The sequence below is a fragment of the Loxodonta africana genome, chromosome 2, assembly GCF_030014295.1.
Source record: "Loxodonta africana isolate mLoxAfr1 chromosome 2, mLoxAfr1.hap2, whole genome shotgun sequence".
NCBI lineage: Eukaryota > Metazoa > Chordata > Mammalia > Proboscidea > Elephantidae > Loxodonta > Loxodonta africana.
In genome coordinates, this window is record NC_087343.1 from 223,503,518 (window position 1) to 223,520,403 (window position 16,886).

The 16,886-nt window shown below is 46.2% G+C and overlaps 1 non-coding gene across 1 annotated transcript in view; it reads right to left on the reverse strand.

Annotated features, from left to right (window-relative positions):
• Positions 1 to 4,929: 4,929 nt before the first annotated feature.
• Positions 4,930 to 16,886, reverse strand: part of LOC111753089 (uncharacterized) — a 29,295-nt gene continuing 17,338 nt past the window's right edge. The window contains exons 2-3 of the transcript XR_010321068.1: positions 5,643 to 5,786; positions 4,930 to 5,193 (exon numbers count right to left, since the gene is read on the reverse strand). This is a non-coding gene — a transcript (uncharacterized LOC111753089). The remainder of the gene's footprint in view (positions 5,194 to 5,642; positions 5,787 to 16,886) is intronic.

Genomic DNA, 16,886 nt, shown 5'->3' on the forward strand with positions numbered 1-16,886 from the left:
GTCTTAGTTACCTAAGTGCTGCTATAACACAAATACCACAAGTGAGTGGCTTTAAAAACAGAAATTTATTTTCTCACAGTTTGTGGTTAAAAGTCCAAATCGAGTTCTTGGCTGTGTGGATTCCTTTTTCATCAGTAGCCCTGAGCATTCCTTGGCTTCTTGGACTTCCTTGCCTGGTAGAGGATCCTCACCTGGCATCTGGCTTCACCCTGTGTGTGAGTCTGTCTATTCTGGCCTTTTTATAACTCAGAAGGGATCAGGTTTAGGATCCATCCTACACTGGTATGACCTCATTAACATAATAAAAGAAAAACCCTATTTCCAAACTGGATCACATCCACAGGTACTAGGGCCAGGAATTCAGGACATGTTTTGAGGGACACGATTCACTCCATAACACCTGGTGTCTTAGTCATCTGGTGCTGCTATAACAGAAGTACCACAAGTGGATGGCTTTAAAAAGAGAGAAATTTATTTCTTCAGAGTAAAGTAGGCTACAAGTCCAAATTCGGGGTGTCAGCTCCACGGAAAGGCTTTCTCTCTCTGTCGGCTCTGGAGGAAGGTCCTTGTCATCAGTCTTTCCCTGGACTGGGAGCTTCTTCACCCAGGAACCTCATAGCGACTCTACAGGACAGAGTAGAACTCCAAAGAGCGGTTAGTGGATATGAACTGCAGGTTTTTCGGTTAGTGGCTAAGCTCCTAACCACTGACCACCAGGACTATGTATGTTAGTTGCTGTCAATTCTAGAAAGGACTGAGCTAAATAAAGCGGGTTTAGTTTTACCTCTAGCCCTCATTTCACAGCAACCCCACACATAATGGAACAAAACGCCGCTTGGTCCTGCACCATCCCTGTGATCTGTTGCAGATTGTGCTGCTGTGATCCAAAGGGTTTTCGCTGCCTGATTTTCAGAAGTAGGCTGTTAGGTCCTTCTTTCTAGTTCAGTTTAGTTTGGAAGCTCTGCCGAAACGTGTTCAGCATCACAGCAACACACAAGCCCCCACTGACAGAGAAGAGGTGGCTGCACGTGAGATACATTGACCAGGAACTGAACCCAGGTCTCTCTCATGGAAGGCGAGAATTCTACCACTGAACCACCACTGCCCTCTTCGTGTGAACAGAAAGTGATGCCTTCTAATTCTACTCACACTCATTTACCTTTGCAGCCATTCACTCCTGAAGTCAAGTCTTGAGGTCGACTGCTACAACGCCTGAGAGGGAGGGGACTTCAAGGCTCCAGTGAGAAATGAAGGTACAACACCAGGCTTGGTGAAGAGAATGAATTGCCCAAATCCCTTTTGTTGTTGTTGTTGTTAGGTGCCGTTGAGTCAGTTCCAACTCTTAGTGGCCCTATGTACCACAGAACGAAACACTGCCCAGTCCTGCGCCTTCCTTATAATCGTTGTTATGCTTGAGCCCATTGTTGCAGCCACTGTGTCAATCCGTCTCCTTCGGGGTCTTCCTCTTTCCCACTGACCCTGTACTTTGCCAAACATGATTTCCTTCTCCAGGGACTGATCCCTCCTGACAACATGTCCAAAGTATGTGAAACACAGTCTCGCCATCCTTGCTTCTAAGGAACATTCTGGATTCAGCCTGGAGGAGTCATCTTAAGGACTTTCCCCTTAGTTTAGAAAAGTTGCCCTGCCTATGGTGGCTGAGCCAAGAGGCTCGCTGCTCTATGGTAGAGGAAGGACATGGACCATGATAAGGTGCTTCTCCAGCCCCCGTTTGTCAGAGTGTCATACTGTGGAGGCTTGCATGTTGCTATGATGCTGACCATCAGGGCCACCTATGGTGGGCAGGTTTCAGTGGAGCTTTCAGACTAAGACAGACTAGGAAAGAAAGATGTGAACATTAACCAATGAAATCCCTAAAGATCACAACAGAATATTGTCCAATATAGTTCTGAAAGACGAGTCCCCTAGATTGGACAGCACTCAAAATACACAGTGACTGCAACAATGGACTCAAGCAGACCAGTGACTGGTTGTGAAGATGGCACAGAGCTGGGCAAGGTTTTGTTCTGTTGTGCATGGGCTTGCCATGAATCAGAGCTGACTCAAAGGCAACTAACAACAACCAGGGTGCTTCTTACTGGCACGAAAGAGAAAACCCAACCATAAGACACTTGGGTTCACTTAACACAAAGTCTGGAGGTGGGTGATGCTGGGCCAAATCAGCAGCTCAGCCATGACAAGGTTTTTCCTCATTGTCACAGGGTGGCTGCCTGAAGCACCACAAGGCACCCTTGTCCCACCACAACAAAAGGCAGGATGCAGGACCAGGGAGGCCAGAGGACACTCTTTTTTTCAGGAAGTGAAAAGTCTTTCCCCAAAGCCTTCAAGTACGTGCCCCCTTCTGTCTCATGGGCCAGACTGGAGCTTAAAGAAAGGCTAGGAAAGTGAGCATTTTTGCCATTCTTTATGGAGTAGACATTAGGTAAGAAAGAAGGGAGGGGAAAGATGTTGGATACCCAGGAAATGGGTCAGGTATGATATGCCATGTGGGAAAGTCCACATTTCCAGTGCTGGGAAATTATGGGAGAAAAAGGCACAGGGGTCCAGGCCTCTTAGACTCCTAGGGTATTCAACCTCTACTCCATTGCCGGGCCAGAAAAAAATGCAAGGGACATGATGTAGACCCAAGAACTCCTCTGCTCCACAGCCCTGAGGCCACTCGAGCCCTTTCCCCGTGTGCCCAGATATAGACAGGAGCCAGAAACGGGGTTGCAGCCCACATAAGAGAGGCTGAGCAGTCACCAGCAGTCAACCCCCAAGGATTATTACCTATGAACACTATGTGAATTATTATAATTAGCTGAATTCTAAAAAGGATTGAGCTAAATGAAGTAGCTTTAGTTTTACCTCTACCTAGCAGGTAGAGACTGTGAGAAAGATCAGATAAACTGTAGATAAAAAAGAGACACTGTAATTTTTCTGCACATTTGAGATGTAATAGAAGTAATGTGTGATCCTCACAGCATATATATGGTAGATATTAGAGCAACAAGGAAACCCTGGTTGCGTAGTGGTTAAGCTTGGCTGCTAACCAAAAGGTTGGCAGTTCGAATCCACCAGGTACTCCTTGGAAACCATATGGGGCAGTTCTACCCTGCCCTATAGGGTCGCTATGGGTAGGAATCGACTTGACAGGAACGGATTTGGTTTGGTTTTAGAACAAGACACATCTATAAGCTGTTGTGTGCATGGCGGGGGGGTGCACCTTCCCGTTTCTGGTATTCCCCTACATGTGAAGGACATTGCCTGGCCTCTCCTGACTCTTTACTCACTGACCCTGGTGTCCAAGGTATGGGGGAGTGATTTATCTGACTGGTAAATATGGGAAGAAAAGACTGGTCACACACAGCTCAGCACCACCATTTTCCTCTGGGGAACCAGACTGGCTGCAGAGAGCAGGGGTTTTCCACTCCTCCTGAGACCCCATGTGAAATTGTGCAGATTGTACATGGGGTGCCCATGGGGGTAGGGTACAAGTGGGAGGAAGGAGCCAGTTTGCACCCAGCTTGCTTAGCTGAGCTACCTGGAGCAGAGCCGTGTCTGCCCAGATGGGGGCGCCCTGCTCTAATCCTCACAAAGGCACTGTCGGGGCCAGTTTGTCTGTGGCAGTCTTCTCTTTGACCTGTGCTCTGCCCCCTGCAGGGGTTGCTCAGTCTAGCACTGGCCTCCCAGGTGGGGACCCTGTTTCACTCCCAGTGGAGATGATGGGCTCCACACCCTTCCAGCTTGCCTTGTTTGGTGATGAGGTGATGTTTGGCCCCTGAGTCCCTCCCTTTTGTTCTGTTTCTCAGTTAGTTCAGAGCTAAGTGGAATGTCAATCCATGTCATCCTCTGGAATTTTTATTATTAACACTTTCAGACATTTTGCTATGGATTTCATCTCTTAGGCCAGTTTCCATTTGGGGAACATAAAGGAATTGAAAAGTAATTTTTATTACATGGTTGTTGGAGCATCCACAAAAAAATATATAAAGCATGTTAGTAGAGTCTGCACCTGTTATAGGCTGAACTGTGTCCTCCAGAAAGGTATGTTGAAGTTCTAGCCCCTTTTCCCTGAGACTATGACCTTGTTTGGGGAAATAGGATTTTTTAGAGTTGTTTATAGTCGGTTAAATTAAACAAGGTCGTTCTGGAATAGGGTGGGTCCTAAACCTAATCCCTTTTGAGTGATGCCTTCTAGAAGAGGAAAACAGACCAGACGAGGAGGCAGTCACACAAAGCAGGGACATGCCATGTAAAGACACATCTACAAGCAAAGGAATACCAAGGATTGCTGCCAGCCACCAGAAACCAGGACAGCAGCATGGAACTGTTCTTCTGTCAAAGTACACAGAAGGAATCAGCATGGCTGAGACCCTGATTTGTAATTCTGGCCTCCAGTACTGTGAGAAAATATATCTCTGTTCCTTAAAGCCAACCACTTTGTAATATTTTGTTATGACAGCCTTAGGAAGCTCAAAAGGAAAAAAAAAAAAAACCCATTGCTGTCAAGTTGATTCCAACTCACAGCAACCCTATAGGACAGAGTAGAACTGCCCCATAGAGTTTCCAAGGAGCTCCTGGTAGATTCAAACTGCTAACCTTTTGGTTAACAGCCAAGGTCTTAACTACCACCACCAGGGTTTTTCCTAGGAAGCTCAGACAGAGCCTATTTTCGTGACCAGACAAGAGTGCGTCTTAGACTCTCTTCTTGACTTTGCAATCTCACAGAAACACCTGAAATCTAGCAGGCTGTGACATCAATCCCTCCTACTAACCTCTACCGAGTCAACTTCAACAGCACCCTCTTTCTGCTCAGTCTCACCTCCACTCCCTCGTATCTCACCTTTGAGACTCTCAGTTAATGCGTGATCAATGACAAGAAGCCAGAAAAGAAACTATTACACTCCTCTTTTAAAGGAAGGGAAATATTTTATATTTTTTAAAAGAACTGAAAGTACAGAAGAGCATTCATCTCTTTGAATTTCTAGGCTAGTTTTTAGTACTCAGATTCAGAGCAGTCCTTGTAAGAAGAGAGCTAAGGCAGAGTGCAGAAGTAGAACGCCCAGCTCTGAACGGGATTCCAACATGTCCACTCGAAGCGGTGGCTGAGTTCCAGGGCCAGGTGCAGAGGACAGGTTCCGACTCATGGTGCAAGCAGATTCCTGGAGAAACCGTTCTAAAACTCACACTCTGTAATGGCAAGATGGGAGGGAAGAAGAGACACATCAGTGAGAATAAGTATTTACTTTTAAACGATTACGGAGAATTTGACTAAGACGTATCAATAGGAATGTTCTTTAGAAAACATCTTCATATTTTAATTGCATCTCTTCCACTTCCACCCGAAACAAATTATAAAGTAGAACAAGGGTGATTCTCCAAAGGCTTTTGGTTAAAAGAGCTGAAGAAAAGCCAGGAAAAGATAGGATACATTGGTAAGCGGCCTTTCAGCCCTACCCTTCCATTCCCAGACCTGAATTCAAACTGATTTAGGCTAAACCTCGTTTTCCCAGTCATCCTTTGGCCATTATTCTGGGCAAAATCACAGCTGGTGACGCTGATTAGGGCCCCCTAGTCCCGCGTATTTTTTTCTCACTAATTCCAAGTTTTCAAACCCCATAGTTTAGTTGTGGCCATACCTTCGTCTACAACTGCAGGATAGAAGCACCACGGGACTCCAGGAATCTTGTCATCAAAACAACAGCCTTTATTTTGACACTTCTCCCGTGTGATACCAGGGTAGCCACAATTACTTCTTGCATGGCTCGCCACAGCACATATCTCTGGAAGTGTATGGACAAGAGGCAAAGGTCAGTCGTGGCTGAATTCCTAGATCTTGGTATATACACTCCAGCCCAGCTTCCTTCTTCAGTGAAATCAGCAACCGTCTGGTGAGACACAGGCAGAATCAGGTCTCAAGGTATAAGCAGGAGATGGTTTCCTCATCTCCTCAGGCTCAAACACATGAACTCAGGAAAAACGCCAAGTCCCCAGAGTTTGTAAACTTTGGACCTACCTAAATTGTTTATCCATTTACTCATGAATTTCCACAATTATGAAGTTTTATTCACTCAATGTTTGTCTAAATGTGCACTTGACCCAAGCCATTGTTTTTCCAACCACTTCACATGTGTGCAGAGATTGGATAGTAAAAATAGAAGACAGAAGAATTGATGTGTTCAAACTGTGGTGTTGGCAAGGAACATTGAATATATTACGGACTGCCAGAGGAATGACCAATTCAGTCTTAGGAGAAATACAGCCAGAATGCTCCTTGGAAGAGAAGATTATGAGACTTTGACTCACTTTAGACACGTCATCAAGAGGTTCCCATTGTTAGAAAAAGACATCATGTTTGGTGAAGCAGAGAGTCGGCAAAAATGAGGGAAACCCTCAGTGGGATGGATTGACACAACAGCCACAACAATAGACCCAAACATAGCAACAGTCCTGAAGATGGCGTTAGACTGGGCAATGTTTTGTTCTGTTATACATAAGGTCACCATGAGTCAGAGCCAACTCGAAGGCAACTAACAATGATCACATTCACTCAATAAATAAATACTAAGTACTTTTGGTGTGTGTAGAAACGGGATAGCACAGAAAAATAGATAGTGATGGTCACTCAGGAATTGACTTCGAGCCAGGTAGTGTGCCAGGGGATGGGACCCAGAAATTAAAAATAGAGAAGTTGTTAAGAAATTAATAGCTAAGTGGAGGAGAAAGCCAAGTAAATATTAAAACAAACAAAAACAGTATGATCATCACTGTGTACAAAGGCTAATTTCAGGAGACAGTATGAACCCCCGGTCGGGACAACTAACTATGAGGCTGAACAAAGCAACGGGGGCTTCCTTTAGGAGGAGGTTGGCCGGATGAGGCTGAGGCAGTGGGTGTTCCAGGCACAGGGAGCAACATGTTCAAAGGCCCTGAAGACAAGGAGCAAGGTGTGTTCAAGGAGGTCTAAGTCCATTCGCAGGTAAGATGTCAGGGTGTGGGGTGGTAAAGAGTGACATGGGAAGAGAGGAAGCTGAGGGCTAAGGTGGATGATTCCATCCTGACAGCAAAGGGAACTACTAAAGGGGAGATGAAACCGATCAAAGGAGAGGGCAAGTGGAGGACACAGGGCCCAGCTATCAGGTTTCACTTAATCTATACGAAAGATCTCCAGAGGCTGAACTCAGGGTCCAGGGTCCAGAGTCCAGAGCTCTAAGAAGGCAAACTCAGCCAGCAGTGGACTGACTGAGGCAGAGAACAGAAGAGGAGTCTTGAACAACTTCCTCATCTGTCATGGGGACTTGGAGGAATGGTAGAACTCAGTTAGGGCACACTGAGTTGGGAGATGTTCTGGAAGACGTCCAGGTGGGGGGTCCAGTAGGGGCTCAGGAGCAAAGCCTGATGGTACATGAGCTGCAGACTCTGCTTCCAGGTCAGAGTTCATCACCGGGTGAAGAGCAGGAAGAGAAGAGAGTGGAGGAGCAAGGTCTTGGGAGCACCAATATTACAGGAACGGGAGAAGGAAAGAACTCGCTGCAGAAAAGGAGAACAGGAAAGGCACGGCGGGACCGAGGTCAGGATGGGAGGCAGGGGCTCGCCTTGATCTGGGGCATCAGGTAAGCTGAAAAAAAAACAATCTTTCCAAAATAAATAGTTGTGGGATACTCTTTTCCTAAACTAGGAAGTCAGGATGGCCACGTTTGTTTCTGGTTAAATGCAGAAACAATGGTCCAGACACAGCGATCTATCTGCTGAGCCCGCCACCTGAGGTGTTCTCCGCCAGTCTGCTTTGATGTCTGGGGCTTAGCTCAAGCTCTCTGTGAAGAAGGAAGGATCTGGATCCATCTCCCCCTAGCTGGTGGCCTCTGTGAGGCCCCAACCTCCCAGAGTCTTGCTCCCCATTCATAAAAGGAAAATGCCCATTAGCCCACCCACGGGGTAGTTTTGAAGACCAAGATGGGCTAGGGGAGTAAGGGCTTGGCTCCAGCATTCTGCATCCTTCTCCCCACCCCGACAAGCAGTAAGATGAAGTGACTCTATGGGGTATGGAGGGGGCCTTGCTGGAGTAATCAGACTCTCTCCCAGTTAGTATTCCTAAGGAAACATTCGAGATTTCCAGACCCATGGTTCTGTCTACTACAGCGTCCTGTCTTGCCCACCCATTTACTGTCTCATAATGGAACTACATGGAAATTATTTCATTTGTGGGCTACACTTATAAATGATGTTTACTAGATTTCCATTGTAGCAGGATTGCTGACTCTGCATGACCCAGAAGAAATGTTCCTTAGGCCAGAGGGCAGGGGCAAGTGGGTGGGCCAGCACCCAGCCTGTGATGAATGGTCTTGTCTTGACTTGTAGAAGTGGGCCGGCTATGGCCCTTTGAGCTGCACAGCCCAGTGGGCCAAGCTGGTATTGGAGTGGAGAGGGGAAGGGGAGAAGTAGACAAGCCTAGGGAAGGGTCCAGGAGCAGTGACCTCACACTTGGTTCACCCTCAATACAAAAGCAATTTCCTCCTCTGGTTTCAGAGGCCACTTGCTCTTTCTTGCCATGGGCTTCTGGAGCCTTCAAAGCTATTACTTGATGCCTTCCTTCTTCCTGTTGCCCCAAACCCACCCTCCTCACCACCCCAGGCCACACCTCATTCAACACAAGGTAGTTCGAAGGCATCCAAGGGAAGTCACCTCCTAGCTCTTTCTTCTCAAACCTCTTATGGAGACCTGTTTTGAAAACTCTGGGAAATCCTTTCGTCCAATCCCCACCCCCAGGTAAAATTGTATCTAACAATAATAATATTTATTTAGTACTTGGAAGTTTGCAAAGCACTTTTCACAAACATTGGCATGTTTAATTTCCTTGACAACCTTGTAAGGCAGATTAATGTTTCCAGATAAAGGAACTGAGGCACAAATGCGTTCAAAGGAAGCAATAGAGCACCATCCCACCCCACTCTCCCAAGTCTTGAGAAGGATCTGAGTCACCAGGGAAAGCTGGATGGCACAAATAACAAAGGTGCTGATGGGAGATGCGCCAATGGGAGAAGTGTCCTTGTCTCTTCAGAACATGGTGCCCAGAGGTGACAGACCCTACCTGAGAGGGCCTCAGAGGAGGCCCATCTATGAAAGAGGAGCTTAGACATATTCGTAAGGACCTTGGGTGGGACCACACTTTGGGCTGGGCTTTGGGCATTTGAAAGAGCTATTTTTATTCCCTCCGCCAAAGATTCCTCTTGAAAATATGACACTTAACCAACAACTCCTTGCCATGGAGTCTATTTCGACTCATAGCAACCCAATAGGACAGAGTAGAGCTGCCCCATACCATTTCCAAGGAGCATCTGGTGGATTCGAACTGCCAACCTTTTGGTTAGCAGCCATAGCTCTTACCCACTACGCCACCAGGGTTTTCATGACACTTAAGAGCAGCAAAATATTCTAACGTTAATCTGGAAGACAGTTATCAACTTACTGCATTGACTTTCTTGTAGCATTTCTGAACGGTCTCCATGGGAGCCTCTTACCCTGGTTCTTATTCTCCACATGCTTTTGCTTTTCCCTTAAAATAGGATATACTTCCAAGTGCTTAGTCCCTGGGTTGTGCAAACAATTAACATGCTCAGCTGCTAACCAAAAGGTTAGAGGTTTAAATCCACCAGGGATGCCACAGAAGAAAGACCTTGTGATCTGCTCTGAAAAATGGGCCTTAAAAAACCCCATGGAGCCTTAAAAACAACAAATATATAGGTGCAAGCCACTGCCTTTTCTACAGTCTTCACACGTATGGTTCAGTGGCATTGGTTATGCTCATCACATTATTCAATGATCACCATTAACTGTTGCCAAATTTTTCAATCACCCTTAACAGAAGCTCGGTGTCTTCTAGGCATCATGCCTTCCTTTCCTTTCCCCTCCTATCCACATCTGGTGGCTACTGATAAACTTTGATCTCCATAAAAGAAAAAAAAGAAACAAACCTATGGAGCACAGTTCTATTCTGACATACATGGAGTCCCCATGAATCGGGATCGACTGCACGGTAACTGGTAGTACAAGTGCCTCGGACACAAAGCAGGCACTCAGAACCAGGTATTGTCAAAGAGTGACTCCCGAGAGGCCAACCTGGACTTGACCATAACGAGAGCAGGAAGCTGGGTGAAGACTCTTACCAGCCTCGGCCTGTGCCAGGGTGCTGAGGGCCAGCGTGAGGATGATGGCCAGGATGAAGATGACCTTGTGCCCCATGGCGACTTTGCCTTCTTTTGTTCTCTGCTCCAAAGAGACGGCAAGTCAAGGATGAGAATCAGTTGAAGCCCTTGATTTTATACTGCAGCCTCTATTTGCTTAAAGAGTGTTGGATAACATTTGCCTAAGGAGGGTCAGCCGTCCTCCATGCCAAGTAATCTCCACTGATTAAAAGGTGTTCCCTAAACTTGTGAAAGCCAAACTGACGAGTTTGCTGATAGAGAAAAACGCCATGTCCTGTAGTCATCTTGGTCAAAGGATTTGAGATTTAGAACACCCTGCCTTATCCCACAAGAGTCTATTTAGATGTGACCTTAAGCCAGTCTGTGGTGGTATCAGCAAGGCCCTTCTGCCAGTGCAAACATTACACTCACTGCTGGAGTGACTCATGGCAGGACATGGCCCAAGAAAGTGCAGTTGTATCAACAATGGCTCGTACTCCCCTCCACAGCCAGAAGGGCAAAGGAGGAGAAGAGCAGAAGAGACCTCTACTCTGAGCAAAAGCACCTTCTCCTCCCCCAAATGGGCATGGGAGCTACTTTCACACGTTCTGAGAATCTGAGTCTGGGAGCCCACGAGTAGGAGCGTAACTGGCTGCCCCTCCCTCCTCTCCTGTCCCCCAGGAAATTGAGACCTTCAGTTCTATCTTTCCTACTGTTAGACAATTTTTTAGACAGCTTAGTCCTGCTAGACATTTCCATGGTATATCCATATGTGAGCAAAGCTCTGTTCGGCCCTTTGAGGGGGAAACGTGGCCCTGTCTAGAGGGAGTTCATATTCCGGTTGGCCCCAATGTGGAAAACTCTGCAAATGTCTGAAATCTCAGTAGATGGGACTCCGTGATCACCTTTATTTGTTTGTCTGAATTACTGATTCCCTTCTTTTTGGTTTTCTTTCCCTTTTTAGAGTGGAATTGTTTTAAAAGTGAATTGGACAGTGGAGTTATTCTGTATGATACCATAAAGGTAGATGCGTGACATCACACATTTTTCAAAACCCATAGCACCGTACAACACAGAGTGAACCCTAATGTAAACTATGGACTTTGGTTAACAATAATGTGTCAACATTTGTTCACCAATTGTAACAAATGTACCACAGGAGAACAAGATGTTGATAATAGGGGAAACTGTGTACAGGGGGAGAAGGGGTATATGAGAGCTGTCTTAGCCATCTAGTGCTGTTAAAATACCAGAAGTGGATGGCTTTAACAAAGAGAAATTAATTTTCTCACAGTATAACAGGCTAGAAGTCCAAATTCAGGGTGTCAGCTTCAGTGGAAGGCTTTCTTTCTCTGTCAGTTCTAGGGGAAGGACCTTCTCATCAATCTTCACCTGGGCTAGGAGCTTCTCCATGCAGGAAGCACCAGTCCAAAGAAACACTCTGCTTCTGGTGCTGCTTTCTTGGTGGTATGAGGTCCCCCAACTCTCTGCTGACTTCTCTTTCCTTTTATCTCTTGTAAGATAGAAGGTGGTACAGGACACACCCCAAGGAGACTCCCTTTACATTGGATCAGGGATGTGACCTGAGTGAGGGTGTTGCACCCCACCCTAATCCTCTTTAACATAACCCAATCTTGCCTCATTAACGACACACAGGCAGAGATTAGGGTTTATAATACACAGGAAAATTGCATCAATCACGAAATGGAGGACAACCACACAATACCAGGAATCATGGCCTAGCCATGTTGACACATATTTTGGGGGGACTCAATTCAATCCATAACAGGAGCTCTCTGTACTTTCTGTGCAATTTTTCTGTAAACTTTAAACTGCTGTAGAAAAGAAAGCCTATTAAGATAAATAAATCCAGAGCTAAACAAAACAAGGTATAAAACCTTATACTAACACTGGCATGCTGTTAGCTGCCGTCGAGTTGACCCCTGACTCATAGTAACTGCAAGCACAATGGAATGAAACAGACCACTGTGAGCCATAGCATTTTCATTGGCTGATTTTCAGAAGTAGATCACCAGACCTTTCTTCCTAGTCCTTCTTAGTCCAGAAGTTCCACTGAAACCTGTTTATGAGGTGCACTGGCTGGGAATCAAACCCGGGTCTTCCACATGGTAAGCACGATTTCTACCACTGAACCACCACTGCTCCTAACACTGACACACAGAACGGATGAAGCAAAGGTCCTCCTCCCTCTCTGGCTGGGTCCCTCTTTCCCCAATGTCTCACTGCCTCTCTTCTTTCAAGTCTTTGTTCAAATATCCCTTCCCGATGAGCCCTCCTTTGCCTATCCTGTTTTTATGGGCAACCTCCACATCCAAAATTCTTGATTCCCTTTATCCAGCTCTGGTTTCACTTTACTCATAGCTCTTGTTATCTTCTAACGTATGATGTAATTTACTTAATGTCATGGATTAAATTATGTTCCCCTAAAAATGTGTGTATCCACTTGGTTAGGCCATGATTCCCAGTATTCTGTAGTTGTCCTCCATTTACCCAACCCCAGTGCCATCGAGTCGATTCCGACTCATAGCAACCCTATAGGACGGAGTAGAACTTCCCCATAGAGTTTCCAAGGAGCGCCTGGCAGACTCGAACTGCCAACCCTTTAGTAATTGTAATTTTATGCTAAAAGGATTAGGATGGGATTGTAACACCACCCTTACCCAGGTCACATCCCTGATCCAATGTAAAGGGAGTTTCCCTAGGGTGTGGTCTGCACCACCTTTTTTCTCTCAAGAGATAAAAAGAAAAGGGAAGTAAGCAGAGAGTTGGGGGTCTCATACCACCAAGAAAGTAGCAGCAGGAGCAGAGCTCATCCTTTGGACACGGGGTCCCTGTGCCTGAGAAGTCCCTTGACCAGGGGAAGATTGACGGCAAAGACCTTCCTCCAGAGCCGACAGAGAGAGAAAGGCTTCCCCAGGAGCTGACTTCCTGAATTTGGACTTTTAGCCTACTTTACTGTGAGAAAATAAACTTCTCTTTGTTAAAGCCATCCACTTGTGGTATTTCTGTTATAGGACCCAGTGACCAGTGCTGCCGAGTCGATTCCAACTCATAGCGACCCTGTAGGATGGAGTAGAACTGCCCCATAGAGTTTCCAAGGAGCGCCTGGCAGATTAAAACTGCCGACCCTTTGGTTAGCAGCGTAGGAGCAATAGATAACTAAGACAGTGGGCTCCTGTGACTATGGTGGGAGCCTCTTGCTGTGTATGCCCAGCAGACCTTCTTGCTTTTTTGGTAAGAGCCCCCCACCCACCCACCAATTTGTCAGTGAGAGGCCCCTCCCAACCCCCCTCGCTGTGTGTGGCTTGGCTTGGACTATCCCTGTCTCCCCTGTCCAGAGCCACACTGATTCAGTTCAGGGATGAATACCTCAGGTGGGAGAGCTGGATTTCTTCCCTGGGCTCCTCCAGGACTGCTCTCTGCCCTTCTCTGCCCTGCCCCACAGCCCAGGAGGTGAACCTACACACGCCTCACAGGTGGTCCCTCCTGCTCTCTGGCCCCGCAGGAAGTAGGAGTCTGGGAGGAAGTGAGGTCAGGATGTTTATCTCCCTGGAGCCCTCTCTGCCAGGTCACCTTGGGCTGGCCCCTTACCTCTGCCCATCCACAGCTCAGGTGGGCAGATCTCTGCACATGGCTATCTCCTCTAGGCCCCCACTGCATACCGCTCTCCTTGGTCCTCCAGGCTGAGGTGTTCACTAGCCCCAACAGGAGCTTATCACTTTCTTCATCTAACCATCCTCACATTACCTGGATTGGGAGAGACCAGGCCTGTTTGCTGCCAGGCCTCTGATCAATACAAAAGGTGCTACCAGCAGTGGCCCTGTGACCCTCAAAATGAGAGCCTAGGTTGGGTTCCTTGCATACTTGAGGAGTGCCAACGCTTTCCTGTCAAGGGACCTGCACGTTGGTGACCTGCAGTATGGAATAGTGTCACAGCTTTTCACATCAACACAGGAAGTGGCATGAAATAACCAGCAGGTATAGGCAAGGCACTTGGGAGGCAAATAGCTTCCATGTTGACAGTAATGGTGATAAAGGTTTGGAGCCTGCTGGCTTCTTCTGAGAGCCCTGGATAATATATGACAAAAAAAAAAAGAAGAAATCAGGGGCCGTGAATTTCTAACTAAGAACAAGAAGAACTTCTTCTCTGGGAACCCCAGAATATAAAGGGGAATAGATATACTTAGTAACTAGCAGAATGTCTACATTGGTTCTTTGGTCCTTGGAGAAAGGGGTATGGTAGTGGAAGGCCCTGGAACTGTAGCCTCACTTAGACGGTAAACCAAAACCAATACTACAATCCCAGAGGAAATGGCACCAATCAGTGCCATCACCAAGGACTTGAAAGGTGTGGGAGTAACCATGCTTGCCAAGGCCTATTTACCTCACCTGCTTGGCCAGTGGGTTATGGAGAATGACTGAAAGAGGAGTAAGTATGTTTTTTCTATAAAGGGCCAGAGAGTAAATAGTTTAGGCTTTGTGGGTTTGGTATGGTCCCTGTTGCCTATTTTCCTTTGTTTTACTTTTACAACCTTTAAAAGAAATGTAAAAACCATTCTTAGCTTTCAAGTTGTACAAAAACAGGCTGCAGGCAGGATTTAGCCTACAGAATGTCATAAATTTATGCATCATACTGTGTCAGTAAAAATATCATAAATTTAGTCAGTGATGGTAGCAATTGCAGCTGAGGTTCTGGCTGTGGTATCCATCCTAGAGCAACTCCATATGGCCCCTGGTACTTAATATGTAGCTATTGACCTAGAAAATGTTTTGTTGTTCCAATGCCTTTCAGAAAATATAATTAGAAGCATTTTGCCTTTGCATGGTAGGGGCAGCAATATACCTCTACAGGCTGGCCTTAGAGCCATGTCAACTTTCCTGCTCTCTGTCACAGAACACTCTGGAGAGACTTTGGACATCTTGCTAATTATCAAGCTGCCTTATTACATTGATGACATAATGTTTTCTTTATTGAATATGCTAAACAGAAAGTAAGACCCCTGGATGCCTTAGCAAAACACATGTGTGTCAGAGGTCGGAATTGCAAAAGTTCAGGGACCTGTCACATTAGTGAAGTTTTTAGGAGATCTGGAGTAGAAATATCTTCTCTAAAGTGGAAGATGGGAGTCCCTGACTGGTGCAAATGATTAATGCGCTCAGCTGCCAACCAAGAAGTTTTGGACCCCCTTGGAAGAAAATCCTGGTCATCTACTTCCAAAAAATCAACGACTGAAAATTCTGTGGAGCACAGTTCTATTCTTACACACATGGGATTGCCATGAGTCGGAGCTGACTCAACAACAACTGTTAGTAGATATTGTGTAATGTCTTTGGGAAGTCCTAACAGAAGAATTGTAACACAGATCCTATATTAGTTCTCAATTGCCATATGACAAATTATCCCAAAATTCAGTCGTTCAAAACAACAAACATTTATTATCTCAGTTTCAGGTATTCGGTCACAGTTTTGCTGGGTCTTCTGGTTCCGGGTCTCTCATAGGCTATGATCGAGGCATTGGACAGAGCCCAATTAAAATCTCATGAATGTGAATCCATTTTTTTTTCCCCAACTGGCTATATAAAAAGTGGTGATGGTGGAAAAGGATCAATACCGTAAGCTTCCCCCTCACTGTGGCTGATCTGATTTACACCTCTGCTGAGTTCTTAACTGGTTAATAACAGAGTCTAACACATGAGCCTGGACATGGTGCCACTCCCCTGGAACATCAGCCAGTAGCCTGCTGGCATGTTGATTGCATCGGATTCCTTCTGTTATGGAGTGGCAGGGACAGATGCATGATCTGAGTCTTGACCTGCTGTCTGAGCTTGCAGCAGGTGACCTTGCAGAATGGCTACTTCAGTGCATGGAATACTTCACAGCACATTTTAGGGCAAGGAATTTTAACAATCTCCAAGGAATGCACCGGTCCTTCCACATGCCCCATTGCAGAGAAGCAGCTAGCTTCATGGAATGGTAAGACCATCTGCTGAAAGCTCAGCAACCAGCTGGTGGACTGCAATTCAGTATACTCCTTAAACCAGGACCAATAGGTGGTACCATTTCTTACATAACCAAAATGCACATGCCCAGAAGCCAAGCAGTAGGAGTAGGAGGAGCTCTTCTTACTACTAAAGGATGTAACTCCTGAAGGAAATTTTGCTTCCCATGCCCATGACCTTGAGTTTAGTGGGCTTGGAGTGCTATTGCCCAAGAGAGGTTTGCTTCCACTTGGGACCATGCTCTTGGTTCCGTTGACTTGGCAGCTGAGACTTCCCTCTGGCCATCTTGGCCTCTTCATGCACTGACGGCACTGGTTTTCATGCACTGAACCAAGAGGCAGAGAAGTGTCAGCTATAGTAGTTGGTTTTAATTGCCAAGGGAAAAGTGGGTGCTTCTTGACAGCGAGGGCTGGCAGGATGAGGTATGTAACTCAAAAGAGTCACTGGAGCAACTCTTAGTGCTCTCTTGCCCAACAGTTCTGGCCAAAAGAAAACTGCAGCAACCCAATAAATACAAGACACCTAAAATTCATCTCCTACGGATATCAAGATTTGGCAGCAATCGGTGCCACGTAAATAACTACATCCAGCTGAGGTAATAACAGTTGATAACAGAATATTAAATGAGAAGTAAATACAACAATAGCAACACCAAAAAAAAGGAGGGGAGCCACAAATACT